This window comes from Danio rerio, chromosome 25 (assembly GCF_049306965.1).
Source record: "Danio rerio strain Tuebingen ecotype United States chromosome 25, GRCz12tu, whole genome shotgun sequence".
In the NCBI taxonomy this organism is placed as follows: domain Eukaryota; kingdom Metazoa; phylum Chordata; class Actinopteri; order Cypriniformes; family Danionidae; genus Danio; species Danio rerio.
This window is the reverse complement of record NC_133200.1, coordinates 33,095,296-33,121,123: the sequence shown is the minus strand read 5'-3', so window position 1 is coordinate 33,121,123 and position 25,828 is coordinate 33,095,296. Positions and strand designations below refer to the sequence as shown.

Here is a 25,828-nt window from a genome sequence, read left to right as displayed (position 1 = left end):
ATATTAGTGAATCCAACAAGTATATTTCAATATCTAAGCAAATTAATCATGAGCCTATTCTTATGAATCAAACACAAAGCATAAGCAGTACTTGTATTCCAATCCCTAAACAAAAGTAATAATTTTAGTCAGTTCTTATTAGTGAATCAAACACAAGAAATATTTTCCAGTTTTCACAAATGAATCATTTGAGCCCATTCTCATGAATCAACCACAGAGCATAAGCAGTACTTGTATTTAAATCCCTGAAAAAAAGTAATGAGTTAGTTCTTTATAGTGAATCAAACACAAGAAATATTCCAGTTTCCACAAATGAATCATTTGAGCCAGCACTGTATTATTAGTGAATCAAACATTGAGCATTATCAGTTTATTCCAATCCCTGAACAAATGAATCATTTAAACCAGCACACATTAGTGAACCAAACAAGTATATTTCAATCTCGAAACAAATTAATCATTTGAGCCTATTCTAATAAGTGAATCAAACACAGTGCATAGGCAGTGCTTGTATTCTAATCCTTAAACAAATGAATCATTTGAGCCAGCACTTATTAGTGAATCAAACACAAAGCATTAGAAATATATTTAACCAAATGAACCAAATGAATAATATGAGCCATCTCATATAAGTGAATCAAATACAGAGCATTATCAGTATATTCCAATCCCTAAACAATATAATCATTTGAACCAGCTCATATTAGAGAATCAAATAAGTGTATTTCAATCTCTAAACCAGTGAATCACTGAGCCATTTCGTATTAGTAAATCAAACACAGTGCATAAGTATATTTCTGTCCCTGAACGAATGAATCATAAGCCAGCTCTTATTAGTGAATCAAAGCATCAGAAATATATTGCAACCCCTAAACAACTGAATCATTTGAGGCAGCTCTTATTATTGAATTAAACAATGCATCAGAAATATATTTCAATCTCTGAACAAATGAATCATTATAGCCAGATTTTGCAAATTAATCTAGAATTAAAACATATTCAAGAAAATCATTAAGATGAATCAAACACAAAACCAAATACACAAGGCTCGCAGTCAAACCATGCATCAATGGTCAAACATTTCAACCATGTAATTATTTAATAAATATTTAATGAAACATTACACTAAAGATTGAAAAAAATCTTGTTAATTCATTAAGAGTTGATCAAATATGCAAATTTATTCACCAAAAAGTCTATTTAAATTCTCATTTATGATATGAATCACAGAAACGACATTTTTCCATAATTTTAAAGGGCAAAAAGACCCGGACATGTCTTTGTTCGCTTCACTCGTCTTGTCCTCATTATACCTCCACACGGAGGGTTTAACCTGAGGTTCCTCCGCTGCGTTTCTTTAGATAAAAGCTTCTGCTGAAAGACAAATAACTCAAACTAATCCTTTTGCTTTCTTTGTCTCCAGGTGCTGAAATCACACATCATTCACATAAGAGGAAATTTGGATGTTCTAACATGCTTACACTTTGTAAGAACATTCATTTATTTTGTCTTTACTCTGCGTATTTTGGGAGACATGTATTTTTCTTTTGAGCCGAGTCTGGGCGGTCACATTTGTTTTTCTGTCTCATTGTAATCTATCTGTTGGTTTATTTTGTCTTTGCTAATTTGGACATCAGTCTGTTTCTCTTGAACTTCTCCTTCCCTGTGTTTATCTAACTGACCATTCAGCACATACTTCTTTTCCTTCATGACATCACTGTTAAAAGGTATTATTATTAGCACGATTCTTTACACAAATTAGTCTAGTATCAACAATACAGACAGACAAAATGATAGATAATACTACAGAACAATAGATAAAACTAGAACTATAGAAGGATAGATAGCAAAGATAGAAGGATAGAGAAACAGACAGTTGGATAGAAATAGACAGAGGGATGGATGGATAGATAGATGGAACAAATATGAAGAACGATAGAATGATCAATACAATAAATTAATGGACCAATAGTAAAAACTAAAGAACAACTGAAAGAAGGATAGACCGACAGGCAGGGTCGAACAGACCGGAGGAGACGGACAGATGGGTCCAAACAAAAGAATTGACCAGTGGATGGATGGGACCAAATGAATGGATGGACCAAAAAAAAATCAACAGAAAAACTATAGAACAATAGAATGAAAAAAAAAGGATTAATCGAATAATAGAAAGACAGATGGATAGACAGTGATAAATGAATGGACGGACAGACGGACGGACCTAACGGACAGATGGACCAAATTAATAGATGGACTGACGGACGAATGAATAGATGGATAGGCTAGTGACGAATGGATGGACGGACCAAACGAACAGATGGACCAAATTAATAGATAGATGGACGGATAGGCCAGTGACAAATGAATGGATGGACAGATGGATGAATAGATGGGAGGACGGACAAATGGATGGATGGAAGGACCAAACGAACAGATGAATTGACGGACTAATATATAGATGGAAGGATGGATCCAAACAAATGGATGGACCAATAGTAAAAACTATAAAATAGAATGAAAATAATTTATAGAATGATAGAAAGACAGATGGATAGATAGACAGTCAGACAGACAGATGGACGGCTGGACAGACAGTGACAAATGAATGGACACAGACTGACAAATGGATGGATGGATGAAAAAAAATAGAACAATAGAATGAAGAGATTGATAAAATGATAGAAAGACAAACACTGATGGATAGGCAGTGACAAATTAATAGACAGATGAATAGATGGATGGACGGACAGACCAAACAAATAGATAGATGGACCAATTAAATCTATGGATTAAATGGCTGGACAGACCAAATGAACAGATAAACCAAATTAATGGATGGATGGAGGAGCAAAATGTATGGAGGCCTGGATGGATGAACAGGTGAATAAATGGATGGATTAGACGGATAGATGGATGGATGGGCTGAATGATGGATGGATGGTCAGAACAAACAATAGAATGATTGATACCAATGCATGATCAATAGAACAACTGAAGGATTGATAGACCATTCGATAGAATGAATGATATATCCATCAATAGATTGATCGAACAAACAATAAATCAATCGATAAGACTAAAATAGTTAAAATTTCAACCCAATATATTTGATATGTAGTTTGGTTCAAATCTTGTAATTGCCGGATGGTCTAACATGCAAAATGAAAAAAAAAAGAAAAAAAAAAAAGAAAGTCAAATGGTGAGGTGTGGTGCAGTGGCCTTCAGTCATTATTTACAGCTTCTTTCCCTTTTCCTCTATAATCAGTGTAACTGCTGTGACTTCAAACTACACGTCCCATTAACTCGGGCAATTCCTTCCTCAGCCGTGAGCTCTCTGTGACCCCTGCGTCACATCACCGCCAAAACGACGCGCAAATCGAGAAGTCATCCTCTCTGCGCGACCCAGACCAGGAGCGCCAGCATTACGCCATCATGGCCTCCGTGAGTCTACATTAACTGGTCTAAGAGGGGAGTAAATTGATGGGGGACTGACTGGCTCAGAAGCTTATATAGTAGCTTACAGCCAAATCTTTACATCATCAGCGCTGAGGCTTTACTGAAGATGACGCCAGCCGCTCTGGAACACATTTGCCAATCAGCATTACGAGTAACTGAGGGGCTCAGGAAATTAGCGCACTCTTATATGGGCAGAGTGGAAAAGCTGGTGAGAGCTTCAGAGTCAGTTGTCTAAGAGGACATGCAGGAATGATTAGAATGCAACTTACATTTCTTTTTATTAAGCGGCCACTATCATGTTCCATCAGATTTTTTACCACCTTCGCTTTTTTTTTTTTTTTTTTTGGCAGGCAATGACGGTAACTGACAGACTTAAAGAGATGCTCAAATATAATGAAATAAAAGGATGGACGGACAGACTAAATGAATGGATGGACGGATGTACAGATGGATGGTGGGATTGATGGACCAAACAAATGGATAAGTGGACAGACAGACCAAATGAATGAATGAACCAATAGACTGAATGAATGGATGGATGGATTATTGGACGGACCAAACAGATGGATGGATGGACCAAAAGGACGGACCAAACAGATGGACGGATGGACCAAAAGGACAGACCAAACAAACGGATGGACTGACAGATGGACCAAATGGTCGTGCCCAACTGAGTCTGGTTCTCTCAAGGTTTTTTTTCTTCACTCTCATCAGGTGAAGTTTTTTTTCCCTCTCCGTTGTCGCCACTGGTTCCCATGGTTCAGGATTGGTAGAGCTACGCATCGATGAATTTGCTCTTCAGTGTTTGAACTCTCAGTAATGATTAAATCACACTGAACTGAGCTAAACTGAACTGAACTTAAACACTAAAAACTGAACTACACTGTTCCAGTTACTATGACCATTTATGTGAAGCTGCTTTGACAATCTACATTGTAAAAGCGCTTTACAAATAAAGCTGAATTGAATGGACGGATGGACTGAATAAATAGATGAATTGATTGGATGAATGGACCAAACAAATGGATGGATTAAATGGATAGATAGACCAAAAATGGATAGATGACACCAAAAAAAGGATGGATGAATGAATCTAACAAATAGATGAATAGATGGATGGACCAAACAAATGTATGGATGGACTAACTGAATAGATGGATGCATTAAATGGATGGACCAAATGAATGAAGGGGTTAATTGGATGGATGAATTAAATGAATAAATGGATTAATGGACCAAACGCATGGATAGATGGATGGGAGGAGTATTGGATGGACAGACTGAACGACAGAACAATGGTTAACTATAAAGCATTAGATAAAACTATAGAACAAAACAATAATAGATAAAAGGATAGATAGAAAGATATACAGACAAATGGATAGAATCATAAGGAATGATGGACAGAAAAAACATTAGAAATAATGAACAATACATAGAAAGAACAATAGAAATAACAAACAATAGATAGAAAGAACAGCAGACTGACAGACTTCAAGTGATCCTCAACACTGGTCAAGCATTTCATTGCATTTAATCTCAGGATTAATGCAAGATGTGTTTTTCGATTAGCAAAACATTCATCATCAAAACTTTAAACATGTTTTGAATTAAAAGAAAGCCTGTTTACTGATGAACAAGTAGAATATATAGACTCCAATTAAAATAAGATATACCTTCTGTTGAATCATACAGAAAAACACTTTTTTCATTTACATTTAACATGAAATGCACTGCAAAAAATGCTTTTCTTACTTAGACTTTGTGTATTGTTTCTAGTCCAAATATCTAAAAACAATTCTAAAATCAAGAAGAATTTTCTAGACAAGCAAAACATATTGTCTTGTTTTGAGAAATAATATGCCAATATTAGGTGAGTTTTTGCTTGTTTTAAGTAAAAACTCACTTAATATAGGGTATATGCTGAGCTAGTGCTGTTCCCATGCTGATACACCTCCGGTGAGCTGTTATTGTGAACTTTTTTTCATTTTATACGGTTCCTTATGCAGCATCGATGTTGTAATGTCATTAAAATACATTCAGTTAAATAAACTTTAGCATTTATTTGGTTGCTCAAGCATAAAACGAGACAAAAACTCGCACGTGCCCGTCAGAATCGGCAGGCTAACGCAGAAGCTCTATTGAATATACTGGGGTAAAATAAATGCTCATATTATAAAGATATGGCGGGGGAAATGTAATTTAATGCAGTGCTTCTTGTACAATCTGAGACCCACTTTAAATCGGATATCACTCAGCTAGTGGTGATCGCTCATTTTTAAAGAAAACAGACCTTAAACGAACCGGATTTTGCATTGGCATTCAATTCGCCGGAAGCGCTTAACCCAGGTTACTGGCAAATTAAAAGTCCTATTAGCATGCTTCGGCATATACCCAATTGGCATATTATTTCTCAAAACAAGACAATATGTTTCGCTTGTCTAGAAAATGCTTCTTGATATAAGAAATTTTAGATATTTAGACTAGAAACTAGACAAAAAAATCTAAGCAAGAAAAACATTTTTTTTGTAGTGCGTTTACTAAATAATTAAAATAAAGAAATCAAAATGACATAAGATGAACACCACACAATATTAATGCTGTAGACTTCAACTCTACGAATGAATGTGTGGAAGATTGTTTCTAAAAAAAAAAAAAAGTTGCAGTTTTAACTTCTCACAATTCTGACCTTTTCTCATTCTATCTGAAAATTCTAATTCATCCAAAAATCTATTGCGAATCCATGGGCTCTGTTTTAATGATCTGGGCACAAAGTCTAAAGAGTATGGCAAATCCACTTTTGTTATTTTAAGGACCGAACAAACATTCTGCACCCTGGCGCACTGTCTAGCATTGTGAGCATAACGTGCATTAAACCATTCAGTCTCATCTCCCATTCCCTGTAAGAGTCAGCAGCATCGCACCATGGACCATTTGTTATTTACATGGCGGACTTAAGCGCAAACACTGAATGCTTCACTAGCAACAGTTAAACAGATCATCTGCAACGCGAGGATAAAGAACGAGCCTTCTCCATTTGGCATCTCTACTTTCCTTTTACTCTTTACTCTACCCTTTTACTTTCGTGGATAAGGAAATGGTGTTGTACGCACTCCACTGAAGACATCCATTAGCCTACATGCTTAATTTCATTCGTTAAGCACAAAGATTTGTTTCAAAACTGTCTAAATTCAGTTCTAATTTCCAGCAAAGGAATAAATGAACAATAATAACGAAGTGTTCAAAAAACTTGTTATATCCAAACACACGATATTCTTGCCCCATAGAGTGATGCAGACGTCTCCAAAACCCGACGGTCTATTTCAGTTGCTCAAAATAGCAACATGCCAACAATCCGCCTTAACATGCCTCCTTTATAGACCGGAACACACGAGTCCACAAAGTGGCATAAATGGAATTGCCCAAAAAAATTAGGGTTGTGCTGGTAAGAAAATTGCAACAATTCGCTCCATAAATAAACCACACACAGCAATCAGACAAAAAATAAAAAAATCTTACCTGTTGTTGCTGTTGGAGGTGGTTACCTGTGTCTTTTTGGGGGATGATCCAAGAATCTGAAAAATATAAAAAAAGAAACAGCGCTAAATGAAATAACCATTGATAGATGGATGGATGGATGGACGGACAGATATTGTGGGTTGTTTTGGTATCAATAGATTTGCCTCTTCTTTTAAATGTGTGATGGGAACATTATCATAGCCTGTCATTTACAACAACTTGCCAGCATCTGCAATTAAACAAGCAAACAAAACAAGAGCATGATTTGTTTGCATTTCAGAATGCAAATATCAAATCAAGTTCTTTCATGAACAGTGTTATTTATTAATTTATTTTATAAAGAATTTTACAGTTGAACTAGTTAATTGGCTCTTACACATATTTTGGATCATGAATAACATGCAATGGTTGCCTTTCCTTTATTTTTTTTTTTTACTTATTTAAATTAAGGCTATATTTTAACATTCAAACTAAATTGTTATGTTTAAATTTCACTTATAGACATGTGGAACAATAGCCTATTACATTTTTATTGTATAATGTCTTCAGTCTCATTTTGTTGTGAGAAATGTGAGAAAAAAAATCAAACAATGATATCAAAATCATGAATCGAATAGTGAGGCGAGTGAATTGTTACAGTACATTCTTACTGACAACAAACACACTGTAATACCATTATGTTAGAAAGCAGTGTATGGAGGAGCTTTAGTGCTCCTAATGAGTACTATTACATGAAGCAGAAACTGTCATTGGTTAACCAAAAGGAGAAAAAAGTAACTGCGCTAATGTTTAAGTCAGTATGATATGAAGATTACCAGACATGTTGTGGTTGTCTTGTACTGTACAAGATAAAATAATTGTCATGACATCTTGTCAAATCATGGCAACTTTATTTCTACTTTTTTTGGGGGGGGGGGCATGTAGGTAGTTTTGAGTTTGGAAATCTTGACGGTGTTGTTTACATGCGTCATTAGTTCAGCTAAACAACAGAAGCTATACTGAAAGCTGGTGTTTACATGAGGTCAAGTAATTGAAATACTGCCAAACCTTCATTACGATCTAAGACCTTGATCACACCGAACATAAATTGTGTTGACGTGACTTTTTTTTTTTATGTTTTTTTTAATGTCAGTGAACTTTTTGCACGCTGCTTATGCGCCATATATGCACCTTGTGTTTTAATCGCCTGCTGCCTCTCACATTTCTGTCGTAGCCCTCGGTGTGCCTGCAGTTGAAAAAAAAAAAAACGTGAACGCGGGGAGAACATGCAAACTCCACACAGAAATGCCAGCTTTACACATTAATCCGCAGATTTTTAACCAAATTCTGCACAGAAATAGCAAAAAAAATGTCTAGAGATTCAGTCTGGCCCTAATTATGAGGGTTGTTTCTGAGGATAAATAAATTGCATGTTAGGTGCTTCTATATAAATGAATCCAAGTGTAAATACTACACAAATTATCATCATTACAATAGACAGCTTGTTAGTATCAAACAGATGGGTTTATTGCAGAAATTGTACAAATGGAATATATGCAGTGATGGTCAATGCAAGTCATTGAATTACCAGAGTTATGGAGCAGGGTAATAATGACAGGGAATTTCCAGGAGCTGGTATGTCATTGGATCAATAGAAGAACACAGATGGGACCCCAAGAATGAGCTGAAGGAGATTTGGGAGCAGGATGAGAGTCCTATCCATATTGGAGACCTCGCAAAGTGTGAGTGGAAACGAGGTGCACTTATACAGGTAGTGTTGATTGGGGAATGGTGATCAGGTGTGCATGAACTCTGGGATCAGTGATTAGTGGGAGAGCCTGGAGTATGGTAAAGTCTAGATAGGATACAGCTCTGGATTTGCACATCAATATAGCATCATTTCTCTGACATTGTATGACAATAATTAATATTTTTACAGAGCTGTGACGGTTGGGTTTAAGGTTAGGGTTGTTGTGGATGTTAAAAAGACACAATTTATTGGGTAATTAAATAAATAATACTCTGTACAACTACTGCTTTTACATTGCTGTGACACTTGGGTTTAGGGTTGGGGTTGGGGTAGACGTTAAAAAGAAACAATAAATAAGAAATTTAATGAATAATATAAATAAATCTTGTTAACTTCTGCCCGCAGCCGCATCTGATCTAGCAACAACCGTGGAGTATCCTTGATGATTAGAACTTAAGATTTTATTTTTATTTTTTGATTAGCTACAGAAAAGAAAAAAAAAACAAAAAACGAGGAGAATCTGCTACATATGGGGCCTTTAGAAATACACGTCTCAGAAAATAAAATACCACGACTAACCGCAGTTTGCTGCAGTACTCAGGGAAGTTCTTCTACTCAGGAAATACATAACGATTACGGTGCATCCGAGCTCATTCTCAGTAGTTGCCAATTCTGTTTTTATTGTTTTCTGATAGGAGAAATAGTTTCAGTTTAGACAGTATTGCTGACTCCTCACAGCCATGGCTCTAATATTAGATTTTTGACTGTAGGCCATACAAAACTTTTCACAGAGCTCAGTTAAATGTTCTTTAATTAGGCTAGTTATCAATAAACTGTTAAAGCCAAAATGAATGGTAAAATACAGGCATTCATTCAAATAATTATAATTTAAATATTTATTCATTCATTTTCTTGTCGGCTTAGTCCCTTTATTAATCTGGGGTCACCACAGCGGAATGAACCACCAACTTATCCAGCAGGTTTTTACACAGCGGATGCCCTTCCAGCCGCAACCCATCTCTGGGAAACATCCACACACACACACACACACACACACACACACACACACACACACACACACACACACACACACACACACACACACACACACACACACACACACAGAGACAATTTAGCCTACTCAATTCACCTGTACCACATGTCTTTGGCTAATAATTCAGCAGGACTAATACTTCTGACTTAAACTGTATATGTGTGAGAAACTGGCCGAAAGAAAGCTCGCTTTACAGCTCGGTCGATGCCGCGAGTGGCCGGGTTTCTTTCTTTCATGACTTATTTTGGAGATAATACAAAAAAAAATGAATATAACAGAAGGACAAAACTTTTACAAACTACATATCCACTTTTGGCTCAACACAATAGTTGCCTAGTTAACCTAAAAAGCAATAGTTGCCTAATAAGTCAAATTGCACTTTATGTTGCATACTAGAGCAAATAAAATATTAAGTACTGTCGTCATAGCAAAAACAAAAGAAATTAGTTTACGTGGTTATGTTGTGTTGTAAAATAATTATATTTATTATAAAAATAATAAACAATTTCACAGTAGGAATAATACTTTTGTCTTTAACTGTCATTAACTTAGAACTGTGTGTTGCACATGGAAAATTTAATTATTAATGCAGTCCCCTAGTCTGTAATTTATCCACATAAACACAAAGGGATAGTTCACACATAAATGAAAAAAACTGTCATCATTTACTCACCCTTCACTTGTTTCTAACTTTCTTTCTTTCTGTTGAACACAAAAGACGATATTTAGAAAAAAGATGGAAACCTGTAACCGTTTACTTTCATAGTAAATGTTTTAACTATTATAAGAGTCGTTTACAGGTTTTCGTCTTTCAAACTATCTTCTTTAGTGTTTACCAGAAGAAACAAACCCATAAAGGTTTAAAACAAGTAAAGGGTAAGTAAATGTCAGAATTTTCATTTTTGGGTGAAATATCGCTTTAAACTACTTTAGTTCTAAACTTCAAAGCCACTTTTTTTTTTTGCTTTTAGCGACCATATGTGCTGGACTCGCGCATAAACACCTGCTGACATGTTCTGCACACATCCATCAACGTCTCATTGTTTTTACCCATTAGCATATGGCAGTGCATCCGCAGGTTACTCCATTGTGCGTTCTTGGCGCACACTGATCAGTTTCGCTTGTGAGCCTTCCATGCAAAAGAAGAGTGTACCACAAATGGCGTCATTTCCGTTTATATGTCTAACGCAGGCACACATAACTCACCTCTAACCTTTTTTCCTTTTGCAAATGCCTGATTTACACACATACACACACGCACACACACACACACTGAGCCGGACTTAGAAGCCAGACCACCGTGACCCTTGGAAAGCACAAGTGGACACGTAGGCTAATTGAATGAGCAACAGCTTCTCCTCAGACAGAGACACTTTTTTGGCGGGAAAACAGAGAGTCAAATTGGACATGAGTTCTGGTTTTTCTGTGGCTGTTTTCCCCTGTTCGGTAAGACCCTCACCGTTTTTTTAGTATTCCCCCAACGCCACGGCACGTGTAATGTCATGAACTTTCATTATTCTCCCCTCATCTGTGGAAAAACAACTCGCAGATATAATAGAAATGGAAAGATCTGCTCCGCTAAGCCCCTGCTGGCTGCGGCAGGACTCTCGCTTCCACTCTCAACTCCTGCCAGAATCTGAAGAGCTGTTGACTTGTCTGGTATCGCTCCTAAGCCCATGTGGACATGTACGATCTCATGGACCAGAATGAGAACCAGCGATTTGAACGCTGGCAGAAATAGCTGAACCAAACATATGCAAACACAAATGAGGTTTGTACTTGCCCCAGCCTTTTGAAGATCGGATGCCAGCGTCCTGCGCGTTTCATTTGCACTACGTCAATCAAAGTAGGGTGGCGTATTAAAAGAATAGAATTAGGATTAATCTATGTGTAAACTGCAAATAACTTGCTCGCGCAAATATGCACAATGCAAACGTAGACTCAGTTGTTCAGAAAAACAAACATTGGTGGAATTGGCTAAGATAACTAAAACTGATGGCAGAATGTCAGTTATTGGACACTTATCAAATAGTGTTGCAATCAAGTTCAACGAGTGCGCTTTGCTTATGAATATTGGCAAAAAATAATATCATTTGTGACCACAAAACCAGTCTTGATATCCAAAAATGTCCTAAAATAACTGATTATATGATAAAAAGGATTAATATTAAGTAAAGATCATTATCTTTTTGACATTATGTAAATTCCTTACTGTAAATATATCAAAACCTAATTTTTGATAAGTGATATGCATTGCTAAGAACTTATTTTGCCCTAACTTTAAAGGCAGTTTTCTTAATATTAATATTTTTTCTATATTTTAATATATTTTATATTTTAATATTTTCAACTTGCATATTCCAGATTGTCAAATAGTTGCATCTCAGCCAAACTTCGTCTGTCCTGACAAACCACATCAATAAAAAAATCATTTATTCAACTTTCAGATTATGCATAAAATCAATTTACAATTGATTCTCATGACTAGTTTTGTGGTCCAAGGTCACATTTAAAACATGCACAAATCTATAGTAAAACTTTAGGTCCCACTTTATATTAAGTGGCCTTATGTACTTGTTTATGTACTTGGCCTAATGTACTTAGTGTAAATACATGTATTTACTGTGTACTTATGCTTAATTAAATACATGGATGTAATTATATCTGTAATTAACTTTTGTAATAACATTTGTAAATACACGTTTGACCATCCCTTACACCTTAACCCACCCTTAAACCTAGTCATGCCACCAAACCTGTTCATAACCCAACCTCTATCCCAACTCAAAAGCACCACAAGTGTTCTCAAATACATCAAACACAGTAAGTTCAGTGTATATATTTTTTTTGATGCAAGTACATAGTTAAGGACACTTAATATAAAGTGGGACCAAACTTTAATCTGGTAAACATTAAGCTTCCTATACAGTGAGGAAAAAAGTATTGAACGCGTCATGTTTTTTTTTTTTTTCCCTGTGAACAATATTTCTAAAGGAGCTGTTGACATGGAATTAATTTTAGTAAAAATCATAATTCAAACATAAAAATTAAATAAAACAAATCTTAAAAATGTGTAAATAATGACATCACAGAAGGTTAAAGCGCTGAACTGTATTTAATACTTTATATTCTGTAAAAGGCTTTTTGGTGATGTCAGCTTCAAGACGCCTCTTGTATTATTTGCATTACTACTTTAAAGCCACTTGAATCATTATTCAAACAATCCATAAAAACTCTTGATAAGACATCAGTTCAATTTCACCATTGTTCAATATTAAAGAAATACAACCTGCTTAGTTGGGAAAATCTTATTAAATATGTACATATCTGTTTAATGTTTAGGACCCTACATAACCCGACTTCACCTCTAAATCAGTTTGTGAATATTAGAACGACTGCTTGCAGAACAACTAGAGGTGGTGAAAGAGGGGACAGTATTATTCCTCTCAAAAAAAGTAAACTCAGTCAGTCAGTATTCTCAGTGAGAGCTGCTAGGGAATGGAACTCCATCCCACCAACAATTAGAAGGTCATGCACTTTTTGTTCTTTTTAGTCTCTTGTTAAAAATTGGTTATTGACAAATCAGCATTGTCAGCATTAGTACTGTATTCTTGACACATTTGTACTGTTTGTCTTTGGCTTTTTGTCCTCTTCTGCTGCCATTAGTCTGTTCTTGTTTTTTTTACTTTTTAATTGTATTTTATATATGAAAATGTATTTTAAGGTTTAATGTTGTGCTTCTATTTTTGGTGTGCCTTTAACATTCTGTAAAGGGTCTACAGATGAAAAATAGCCATTTTTGGCTAATTCTGGCACATTTTACAGTAATGTTTATTAATGTGCATCGACCCTGTAAACAAATAAAATAAATATGGAGAATGAAGTCACACGCATTGCTCTGGTGTGAGTTTTCACTAACTTCAAGAGTGTAAAATTACATAATGGTTCTGTAGGTCTCATTTATCAAATCTGATCTTAATTTTGTATTTTATATCGGATTTAAGTCAGGTGATTGGTTGGGCCATTCTTGATTTTCTTTCTCTGAAAGCAGTTCAGTTACCTTGGCAGTGTTTTTGGATAATTGTCTTGCTGAAATGTCCACTCCGGATTCATCTTTATCATCTTGATAATGTAGATGTTTGACAGAAGCAGCGGATATTATTTACACTGATGAAGGGTAGATGGTTGCTTTATTACTTCTGAGAGATTTTAGCTGCTGTCTGGGCTTTCACTGCCTTTCTACAGCTCTCTTTATTTGTGTGTTCAATACTTTTTCCCTGTGTAATTTGATTTTATTATGCATAAATTAATTTGTAAACTAATTAGATTTGTTTCCTTTGCAAATATGGATTGCTTTGATTGTTAACAACATCTGGGAAAATTGACGGCACCTATAGAAATTTGTTTTCTGAGAAAAATGGTGTCATGTTCAATGCTTATTTTCCCTGGCGTACAGTAAATCAAGCTCCAAATAAGCAAATATTACAGTAAATTACACATTTTAAATAATGCTCTTCATATAAGCAATTAATTAAGTTCAAGAAAACAAAGGAAAAATGTTAGAAAAGGAAGGAAAAAATATAGAAATTCAAAGCTAATATAAAAAAAAATCTATCCAAATACCACAAAACAAAAAGTGTTAATCCACTGTATATGAACTCTTCTGAAGTTAAAATGTGTAATGCACTGTTTAAAAAGAAATAAAACCATGGAATAAAGGAATAAAACCATCTACATACATTTGACCATTGTCTTTTTGCAAATAAAAAAGCCGTTGATAAATTTGTAAGAAATGTCATCAGTGGCTTTAAGATTAAAACACAACAAATATTGTACTTGAATCTTTAAACAAAAAAGAAATAACACTCAATGGCCAATTTAAATTAACAAATTAAATGGGCATCATTTTAACTGTAAAAAGCTACAATAAAACTCCATAACCTGGTAAACAGTACACTTCCTATATAATGAATAACTGTAAATTGACTTTCCCAGATTTTCCCCATTACATTTCAGTTGCCATGCTTTGGTTGTTGAAATTACTTTGGCTCTTTTTAGTTTATTTACAAAAAATTTGTTTATATGTTACATCTAATTTTAATTAAGAAAAACATTTTATTACATAAATTTAATGGGCCATATCATACACGCTTACACATTGCTTCACACACACATGATGTACAACAATACACATATATCTTTACAGATGAAAAAGATTTAAAGGATTAAAATGTTACAGAAGTTATTTAAAAAAAAAAAAAAAAAAAAAAAAAAAACCACTGCTTCCATGCCTTCTTTGTTGTTGGGAGGGCTTTTGTTCAGTTTATTCATGACAATTTGCAATTGTATAAGGTTATTATTATTATTATTATTATTATTATTATTATTATTATTATTATTATCAGTATTATTTATTATATGCATATTTATATTTGCTTTAATAAAAGCAAGTTTAGATTTGTCCACCTGTCAGGTTTTGGCGACGTATGAATCACCATATGGGGCATAAAAATAGGACGTGTGTTTATTTATAACTGTTTATTTATTTGTTTGCTGGAAATAAAAACTGAATTTAGAAATAGTTTAGAAACAAATCTTTGAGCTTAACAAATGAAAATAAATATAGGCTAATGAATGTCTTCAGTTTAGTGTGTACAATACTGTTTCCGTCTCCACGAAAGTAAAAGAGTAAAGAGTAAAAGTAAACTAAAGAGGCAGTAAAGAGGTCAATTGGAGGAGGATTTTTTTTCTTTATCCTCGCGCTGCAGATGATTTGTTTAATTCGGTTTTCTTGCTAGTGAAGCATTCAGTTTTTCCACTTACAAATTCTGCCATGTACATAAATGCACCATAGCACGATGCAACTGACTCTTAAAGGGAATGGGAGATGTGACACCGATTGGTTTAATGCACGTTATGCTCAAAATACACCCATAACTCATAATGAGTACCTTCAATATATTAGTGTTTATTATAAAAATATTTTTTTCAGGCAATTTCTGGTTATATAAATTAAGGACATTTACTGTTAATCAGCTTACAGACTTTTACTCGAGCATTTTTACAGTTTGTTATGGATAAAATCTGTCATTTTTTAGTGTGTAGCCTACATATTAAGACTGTATTAATAACTCCATGTTGGAGATTTCCCTTAAACTAAAACACACACACATACACACAAATCAAACACATTTAATAATGTGTTGTTTCTGTACACACAAAATATCGTAAGCTAAAAAAGACAAACTGTATCATTCTGAATTTTTCTCCAACCGAGCCCCTGATTTCAAAGACAAGACGACCATCAGAACGAAAAGTGCAGCTTAAGACAGATCTGGCTCAAAATGAGCTCGGCTTTTTATATGTAAGATTAAACTGTGTTTACACAACCTCAGATTTTCCTCTCTAGTTACTCAGAGGTTTGTGTTTCGGTTATGTCCCTTGTAAATCACTGTCACGTGTTTAATCTTAAGTGCGGAGAGCCTGAATGAAAATCAATCTCTTCTTTGAAACGCTTTATAAACGACTGCCAATAAACTGGTCAGATCAACTCTGCTATTTTGATGGCAGCACTGTGTTTTTTCCTAAAAGATTCAATCTTATTTCTTGACAATTGCAGTTGTTATCTGTGTATGTGCAATGGTTTTGATGGTTTACAAGGACATTTTTGTATAATGACATCAGTATAACCTAGTTGTGCTGTATTATGGTGGTTTAAAAGGACATGACTGATGTCCTTGTAATTAAAAATGCTTCAAAATCATATTTAATGATGCCTTTTGACATTCAAATTTTTCCATAGGTTAAAGCCAGTATGCCTCATGTTCAAGTGAACGTTATCATTTGTCTGTTCCGCGGGTTTGATCTGAAATAAGGAAGTGAGCCTTTAGTCATGCCGCCCCCTCATCCTGGAATACTCTTCAGTCTGAACTAAAAATGTCTGAGCTCATCCCAATTAAATAATTTCACTCTATCCTATATACTGTAACAAACAACAACAGTCCATTTCTCAACACATGTGTTTAACAATGTAATGTGGTATAGCTCAATAACTAAGCTGTATTTTTATATTCTCTTTACGTTTTATTTATTTACTTATTTTCAGAAGTCGTGTGTTGTGGACCTCTTGGTCACCCTTATAAATAAGATCTTGATCTTATTCTAGATTCTAGATTCACAATGGGATTTGCATTTGGTTAAATAAAGAAACATAAAATGTTTTGAAACTGAGCTTTCATCACCTGAAAACTAAATAAATATGCTTTCCAAAGATGGATGGTTTATTAGGATATAAAAATATTTGCCGAAGATAATTGGAACCTGTGTTCAAAAGACTAACAAACAATAAATAAATTTAAATTATGCCTTTAAAATTGTCTAATTAAAGGACTTAGCAATGCACGTACTAATCAATTTAGTTTTAAAATATTTACAGCAGAAAACTTTATAAATATTATAATGGAACATTATTTAATAAACCCCTTTGACTGGCCCTCTACCAAAAAGTTGACCATGTTTTACCATTTTAAATATTGACTGTTAAAGTCATTCCAAAAATGATTGTTTTAAATAATGATTTACACATACAGCATTGTCGGTTGACAGAAACAAAAAAAAAAAAAAAAAACAAAAAAAAAAACAAAAAAAACAATCCTGCTGCACTACTACACTTGATTTTGGTTTTATCTTAAAACAAGAACCAAGAAAGCATGTTAAATGAGAATCTGAAAAATGTTATGGAATTTTATGGGGTGTGTTGAAAAAAAAATGCATTGAGTGTGTAACTAATAACTTTACAAGAATTGCAATTCAAACATTATTTTACATTGTGGGGTAGTTACTTATTTGGGTTAATATTTGAGTGATTTTTGGCATAAAAAAAACAATTATTTTGACCCATTCACTGATGTATCATGCAACAAGACAACTACGTTTTGAAACAAAAAAAAAAAAAAACGGAACTGAAACTAAATTAAAAATAAACCTGCGAGACTTAATTTATATCCTGCGGCAAAAATATTTTTATTATACTTTGATCTGCTTAAGGTAGGTCAATTTATTTTTTTGCTTTTGATGAAGCAGCATTCAACTTAAGCTCTTTAGACCATGCTCTTGACCATTTCTCAGTGTTGCCACAATATCTTTGCATAAATTATTTATTTAGGCCTATTTTCATTATTCATTTATTTTCATTATTCGTTCATTATTATGTACAATAATTCATTCATAAAATAAGATAGTAAAATATAATCAACAACGAAAATGTAAATAAAAACAGAAATAAAAACAAATGAAAATGTCTCTTCTTAGTCCTATCAAAATAGCAAACACTGAACATCTTTCTACATTTAGGCTAAAAGACTCATTTATGTAATTATTTATTTATTTAAGACTACTTATTTGTACTGAATGTTTGTGCTTTCATGTTAGTTGTCTTATTTCTTCAACTCTATTTTCCAAAACGCGTCCTCTTTGCACTTAAAGTTTACAATAAAGCGTGTTAACAAATTTTAAATGATTAATGAAGGAATTATAATGCTTTGACTTCTCATTTAATTTCATTTACAAGCACAGTAGCATATTTAAAGCTGCAGTATAGGCTATTTCTGTCCGTTCGCATCCCGTCCCTTTGCGCCCACTGGCGGCTTTTTCACAAACTGCGGTCATACACTAAAAACAGAGCGGCACCTATTTCAAACGGCGGCGGTATAAGCCCCGGCAGTAATAGTCACTTTGAACTCTCACCTACTGTAGTTTTGTTGTCCAGGGTAAAAATAAAAATGAAAAAAACATCCACCTTATTTTAATGGGCTATATGCACAGCTAGAGGTTTAAAGCCACTGATAAGATTCTGCTAAATGCTTGATGTGAATATTTTCAATTTCACAAGGTTGTTTTCATCAACGTTGTACTGTAATTACAATACATTCATTTAGATGTTTAAGTGTAAAACGAGATGAAAGACTGTTGTAACCACTAGTGGTGTCAGTAGCAACAGGCTAGTGCAGAAATTCCATTGAAAATACGGAGGTAAAATAAACCATGATATTTTAAAGAAATGGCTGGGGGAAATGGAATTTTATGCAGAGCTTCTTGTCCGATCTGAGATCCACTTTCATGGTTTCTGCTATATTCATTCTTCCATGGCGGGACGCCCACCAAAATTCACTCCACCACTGCTACATTACTTCCCATTCAAAACATTCAGTCGTTGTTGTTTTTTGTTTTTTTTAATAGCAGGTTATAATCGCACCAAAATGCATTAAAAGGTAAGTGAATTATAACAGCACAAACTTTTCTGTAACCGTAGTAGTGCTGTGCGTTATTTACTTAGCCCTTTAAGGTGACGTGCTTGACAGACTGACTGACAGATGCATGAGGCTAGCAAACACGGCGTAGCTTTCAGTTAAAATGAACACAGATTGTATAATTATACCACATACAAGACTCAAAATTGCGACCATTTTGGTCGCATATGCGCCCGAAATTTTATCTATGCGACCTTAAAATATATTTGGGAGCATTTCTCCAAGTGCTTAAAATTGTTTTGTGCGACCAGCGACTGCAAAATGTTAACCACATGCGCGGATTCGGGAGACATTCACGCAGAATGCATCTCTAAGCTCTTTGTCTGCACTTGAAACGGGAAACGCAGCACTTAGGAATGGTTTAAAACAGTTGTCATGTCAACTTGCTCGCAGTAAACAAAGCCAAGTCCGTAATGCTTGCCCCGCCTTCGCGCTCTTCTTATTGGCCCACCACTGCTCTAGTACTGAACGCGAATGATTGGTTAATATCAGCTGTTAATCACTCAGCGCCTTCTGGCTTGGGATGACAGAGCTACTACCGCGAAAAACTGTAAAGCGCAGAAGATGAGAATAAGGATAACACTGACAGATTTTGTTTTAGAAACCATCTAGTTACAAATAATGACACATCTTACTAGTGATCATGTGCTGAATGTTAATCCACCACCTACACTTTTCCAAGAGTAGAAGACTTCCATTGGCTTCAAGTCCGCTATGAAAAGTCTGTGAGATGGAATTTTCAGGTAACTGTTTGCCACATCTAGCACGAGAGCTTCTGTTTAATCCTTCATATAATCGCCAGATGCTGTCAGCCGTGCAAGGGGCAGCTATATGTCAAATTTACACCACGTACACCATCGCAGACGGGCTTACACTGACTAACTGATTTCAAATGCTATAAATATGTTTGTATAAAACTTGTAGTAACAGTGCGACTAAATTTTGGCTGATGCGCTTAAATTTTTAAAGTTAGGAGCACCGGTGCTACCAAGCAAAAAGGTTAATTTCGAGCCCTGATATAGATAATAGATAATGCTTAATAATACTTTAAAATTGATAGATGACTTTATCTTGCTGGAGTTTATAGCTGTTTCACTTTACTTCAGGACCCATTAAATGCCGCTCTGTAGGTCTATTAGAGACATTCATAAATCTTCCAAGCAAATCTTCTAAATGTTGAAGACATACTTGTCACCTAAACGCACTACATTCCACTTCAGCAGTGTTTATTTGAGAGCGCACAAGAAAATCCGCACTTGAGCATTGTATATTTGAGCGTGTGCAAGAAGTTTTGTGCATGAACAGAGGAAATCGGCACAAGCAAAGAGATTCGCATGCTTGTGTAACAAACACGATCCCGACTTGTAGTACTGCGCTCATAACACATCTCATTGAAATTACGCCACAGGTAGTTAGTAAATCTGTGTAAAAGGCCCAACAAATTACGCCACAGGTAGTTAGTAAATCTGTGTAAAAGGCCCAACAGAGTCTTCCGCAACAGCTGGAAAAAATCCTAGAGGAAACACTGGCTTCATATCGTGTATCTATCAGGCAGTGAAGATCTCTGATTTTGAAAGAAATCCGATTTTAAACGTGAAATTTGTTGAGGAAAGACAGTTCACCGAAAGCCCTTGGGATGCCTGGCTGAAAATCAAAAGTCTGTGTGCATATAGCCCATTAGTATGAAATTGATATTATCATGCATAATTTTTCTCAATTAGTCTCCAATTTGTCAAACAAACAGACTTCTTATATATCACGCATATGAACTTCAGCGTCACAAATAACTTTCTCCACACTATAGCCAGCAAAAGACATGACCCATAGTGTTTCCTCCTGACAACCTGGCACATCAAATCACCTCTGGGGTGTAATTTCCAAACGCACGTCTCCCTGATCCCCTTTGATAACCTGACAGGAAGTCCTCGATCACTGTGATCGGCGAACGTCTGTACATCTGTTATTTGGTGCCGCTGTAGACATCTGAAAGAGCTTCATCTGTGAGAACGCACTTTTGCTTCAAGCAACATTTCTTAGAATAATACAGATGAAGACGATCTGACAGCTTCCAAACAGCTTCTCCAACGCAAACAAGCAGCGTGACTCAGCTCCGGCCAACGACATATTAATCTCACTGACAAAAGCAAGAATCCCCCCACCGAAAACCAAATTGTGGAGCTTTCTGCGGTAAACCAGACATTTCTCCAAGAAGCCAGCAGACCAAGCTGAAATCCAGACGCAAATGACAGCACACTTTCCAAACCTGAGGGCCGGACCAAGACACATGCTAAATTAATCACAAATAATCAAAGTAAACAGACTGAAACAATAAACCTCCCTTTCTTGCTGCTTTTAATGCGGTTGTAAAGAAAACCCAACAAGCGAAGCACAGATTCTGCATTGCAGCGTACCAACCAGGGTTGGGTGTAATCAGTTTCAAAGTAACCAGTTAATCTAATTAAACTTCTTAACCACATAAAAAAAGATATTACTTTTCATTGTCATGTAATTAAATTACAGTTACTAAGGATGTACTTGTCTTAAAGAACCCCTATTATGGGTTTTTGAGAATGACCTTCTACACAGTAAATTCTTTAGTGTTAAATTTGAGTGTTGCAGTAATTCAGAGAAAAGTGTTAATTCTAGTGTTGGATAAAGATAAAATAACCCTCTCAGTGTTAGAAGCTGATTTCGTCATACAGAGTTGCATGTATCTAACGCTACTACAGTGTTGACTACTATATTCGGGAATTAATGCAGCATATCCCTGGAGGATTTTACCAGACGCCATTTTCTTTTGCCACTAGGAGCAATGAGAAGCAACTGGTTAGTTAAAGTACTTAATGTTTGTATATAAACATTTGGCATCCAAATCATTATATATACACGTTAGTTTTAAATATCTCGCAGAAAAGCATTATTTTACATCTTTATTTTGTGCTGTAGCTACTAGCTATGTTACATTAAAACTAAAGAAAATAAAGCTGTCTTAAAACTGCTCCTGTTGGTTAAAATATGAGAAAATACAGTTTGTGACCATTTTAAATTGTTTTGCTTAAACATTAACCGAATAGTTAATAAAGTTGCCAATATTAAACGAGATATATTTTTTACGGTGTTGAAAATTTGACCTAAGTGTTAACACAACACTGGTCCTTTGTGGAGTTAATAGTTTACACTATAATAGTTTGCTAATTAACACTGAGTGTTTGTTAAAACTTTCAAAAGTGTTATTTTAACACTTTTATAGTGGTTCCCATATAAACTGAGGGGGTAATAATTTTAACTAAGGTAGTTAATTCTACTATCTATAATTTGCAGTGTATACAGTAAGTAACAGCTCTAAATGCACTTGCAAACTTCCCTTCCCAGACCTTTTCAACATAGGCTCACTCTGAAAACATAGCGCTATGTGTATGTATGGCATGCATGTGTGCGTATATATATATCGCAAAATATGTAGCTAGAAGTACCTATGGCTGCATTTCGTATTTAAAATAAACGCTATGGAGTGGTATGACGCAGTCTCTTTTGCTCTACCAGCTGAAAGTTTACCTCTATGTGGATGGCTTTTCTGCTGCTACCAGTTTGTCTAGTGGCTTGTTGCGTACATTGGAGGGTTTTAAGATTTGACGACGGGTCTGGCTAAAAACGGTTCCAGAAAGACAAAAACAGAAGCCAAAAAATTAAATAAACAAGTAAATAACAAGGTAAGAATGTAGTACAATCTGAAAGCGTGGTAAAAATGAGGGACTTTACCTTTTCTGGATTGCTTTTAAAATCACTGTCGGCTGGGTTTAGGGAAGTTTAGGTGGGCGTTGGGCAATTGGTGCTTTTTTTTAAACACTATTGGTTGAGTTTAGGCAGGGGTGTCTAAACTCAGTTCTGGAGGGCCAGTGTCCTGCAGATTTTAGCTCCAACTTGCCTTAACACACCTGCAAGGATGTTTCTAGAAAGCCTAGTAAGAGCTTGATTAGCTAGCCCAGGTGTGTCTGTTTGGGATAGGAACGAAACTTTGCAGGACACCTGCCCTCCAGAACCAAGCTTGGACATGCCTGAGTTTAGGGAAGGAGGAGGGTGGGTCAGTTGATCAGTCAGTCAGTCAGTCAGTCAGTCAGCCAGCAGCAGCCTCTGGTGGATTTACGCTAGAACAGCAGGCACAAATGGTATCGTGAGAGAAATGAGATCTCAAAAAGCATACACTGCAGGCATGTGCTCATACAGGGCTCAACCTTTTATTCAGTTGGGCCTTTAAGTCTTGGATAGGAAGTCCAAAATTAACTTAAGTGCCCCCGCCCTTCAGCTTGCGATCACCCAACCTCCCCTCACACCCCCCCAGGTTTGTAAAAAGGGTTGTTTCTTCAACTTTGGCCTAAAGGACAAACAGTGTACAGAGAATTGTAAGACAATATAAGAGTCAAATACTACTTGAATGGGGTAATTAGTAAATAATATATATATTTTTTTAAGTAACGTAACACTGGTGTGGTATTAGCACCTGCTAAAAGAATTTCTGAGGTAAAAAAGTGCTTCTCATTTCTTGCTTTTAAGATAGTTTGAAGGACTGTAAATGGTTGTACCTAAAAACAGAAAAAGGAAAAGGAAGCTAATGAAAGAATAGCCACAGAGGGTGTCCCGTTTGAAACAACTCAATCGCACTGAAGCCAAAAGCAGCGAGACCGATGGAAGACCTACAATAACACATAAAAACAGAACTGCCCTCCAGTGAACTGATCACAGAGTCACAGGAAACGGTTCAGCGGTTCTGCTCTTGGACGATGATGCAAGTCTATTGCCTCTAGCACTGAACCTAAAGACGGTCCAAAGAGAGCTCGTAAGTCTGGACATTTTCGTGTGCGCATCTGCAGAAACAGAGTATGAAGCATGAATCATAGGAGCCATTCATACAGTGTGTGTTTATCTCTTAAATGATTTTGCTGATGAGCAAGGTGCTGCTAAATTACGTCATCATTAACCTACAGGCTAAATTTTGCTCATGGGGCTGCGGTAAAATAATGAATTAAAAGAGTGAGGCTTTGGTCAAATAAATAAATAAATAAATAAATAAATAAAATAAATAAAAGTGCGACTGCTGAGAGTGCAAGCAGCTAGGCACACCGGCCCTCGCAGCAAAAAAAAAAAAACAGACCGGCCCACCGGTAATTTTCCTGGTCCTCCCAATTAGCCAATCCGGGCCTGGCGATTACATTTATTTAGATATAAACTAAGTAGTTCATAAAAAAAATTAAGTTATTAAAATAAAATTAAAAGATCTCAATTTTTTCTTATGAACACCTAATTTTTATTATCAATAAAATTATAGTTACGACAAATTCATTACTACTACATTAGAATCCTGTTATTATACTGTTTGAACTGCACCAGTTTTGCACCAGACACTTTCTAACAATCAATTTCTGAGTGTGTGAGTGGGCTTGACAAACCACCTGTAGAAACACTCATTACACACACCCTTTACTCAAGTAAAAAGTACTCATTGCTACTATTTTACTATTGCTACTAAAATTTAAGGAGTAGAAAGTATAGATATTAGTGTAACAAATGTTAGTAAAAGTAAAAAGTTGTCAGCAAAATAAGTAGTGGAGTAAAGTACTGATACCAGAAAAATCTACTTAAGTACGGTAACAAAGTATTTGTACTTTGTTACTTCCTATCTCTGACCTGCCACTCCATCTTACAAGGACTAAAAGAAAACGTGTGAATGTACCACAAATCATGTATTCTTCAACCTTCAAATACCTCTTTTGCACAATATCTTTGCAATGTTGTTCTGTCTTAGGTAAAAGTACTTTTATAATCCGTCTTAGGTTATATGTATAGTTTAATCATTCATAGTGTATAGTTTACTGCTTTATGTTAGTTATGTAGGTTTAAAATGACTCTTACGTCCAGTGTTGTGTTCATATTTATGATTAGATTTATTTATTTAGCACATTTTGTCCACTGTACTGTATGTCCACACAGGTAGTGGAATAGCAGTAAAGCTCAGTTTCACTTAAACTTCACTTCTTTTGTCTCTATAATGACTTTTCTTTAGGCAAGAAAACAGCAACAACAATTCCTATGAACTATGGTCTAAGACCAAAACACAAAAGTGGAATCAGTCTATTTAATTAGCAAATGTAATTTTTCAGAACAAAATAGCCATCTGGCAGTATTAGGAATTGTAAAAGTGAATTTATTACAGTACAGACTAACTAAAAGGGATTTGAACAAGACAAGAATTTTGTTTTGGGTATGTTGGATAGCTTCACCAACTTTTTAAATGGCTGATTTGGTACATCAATAATAAAATTTTATGATCCACCAACTTTGATCAACAAAAAATAAATACATTTGACCAATGGAGCAGGTTTCTGACGAGGTTTCCAGCAGACCCGGCGCAGTGGGATCCAACGACGTCTGGACGTTTTACAGGTTCAAGTTTTTGCTTTGGCAATCTTTAGATCTGGCTCTTCTTGCCGTTTTGATGTTATGCTTTTGGAGAAATTTGGGTGCCAGGTTTGGGCTTGAACTTTATGCAGGCCTTTGTGTTTTGTAATGTATATGAGGAACGATTACCATTTGTTTATTATGCAAGACCACAAGAGGGTTATGGATATTAAAAGGGAGATGAACTGCCAAATGAATGTTCGCCAAATATCTTTGTGTACTGTATGAAGTCAGAAGGAAGGAAGTCAGAAAGAAAGAAAAAGCAAGAAAGAAAGAAACTCTTAAATAAACACTCAAATAAACATATTA

The 25,828-nt window shown here is 35.4% G+C and overlaps 1 protein-coding gene across 3 annotated transcripts in view; it reads right to left on the bottom strand.

Moving 5' to 3' along the window:
* The window catches only part of znf469 (zinc finger protein 469), a 480,146-nt gene that overhangs the window by 315,646 nt on the left and 138,672 nt on the right, over window positions 1-25,828 (bottom strand). For 2 of the 3 annotated variants that reach the window (XM_073943275.1, XM_073943274.1), the window contains exon 2: window positions 6,976-7,031. The gene's annotated coding sequence lies outside the window, so the exon portion shown is untranslated. Of the gene's footprint in view, window positions 1-6,975; window positions 7,032-8,145; window positions 8,201-25,828 lie in introns of all 3 variants that reach the window. The other variant, XM_073943279.1, reaches the window with a different exon arrangement.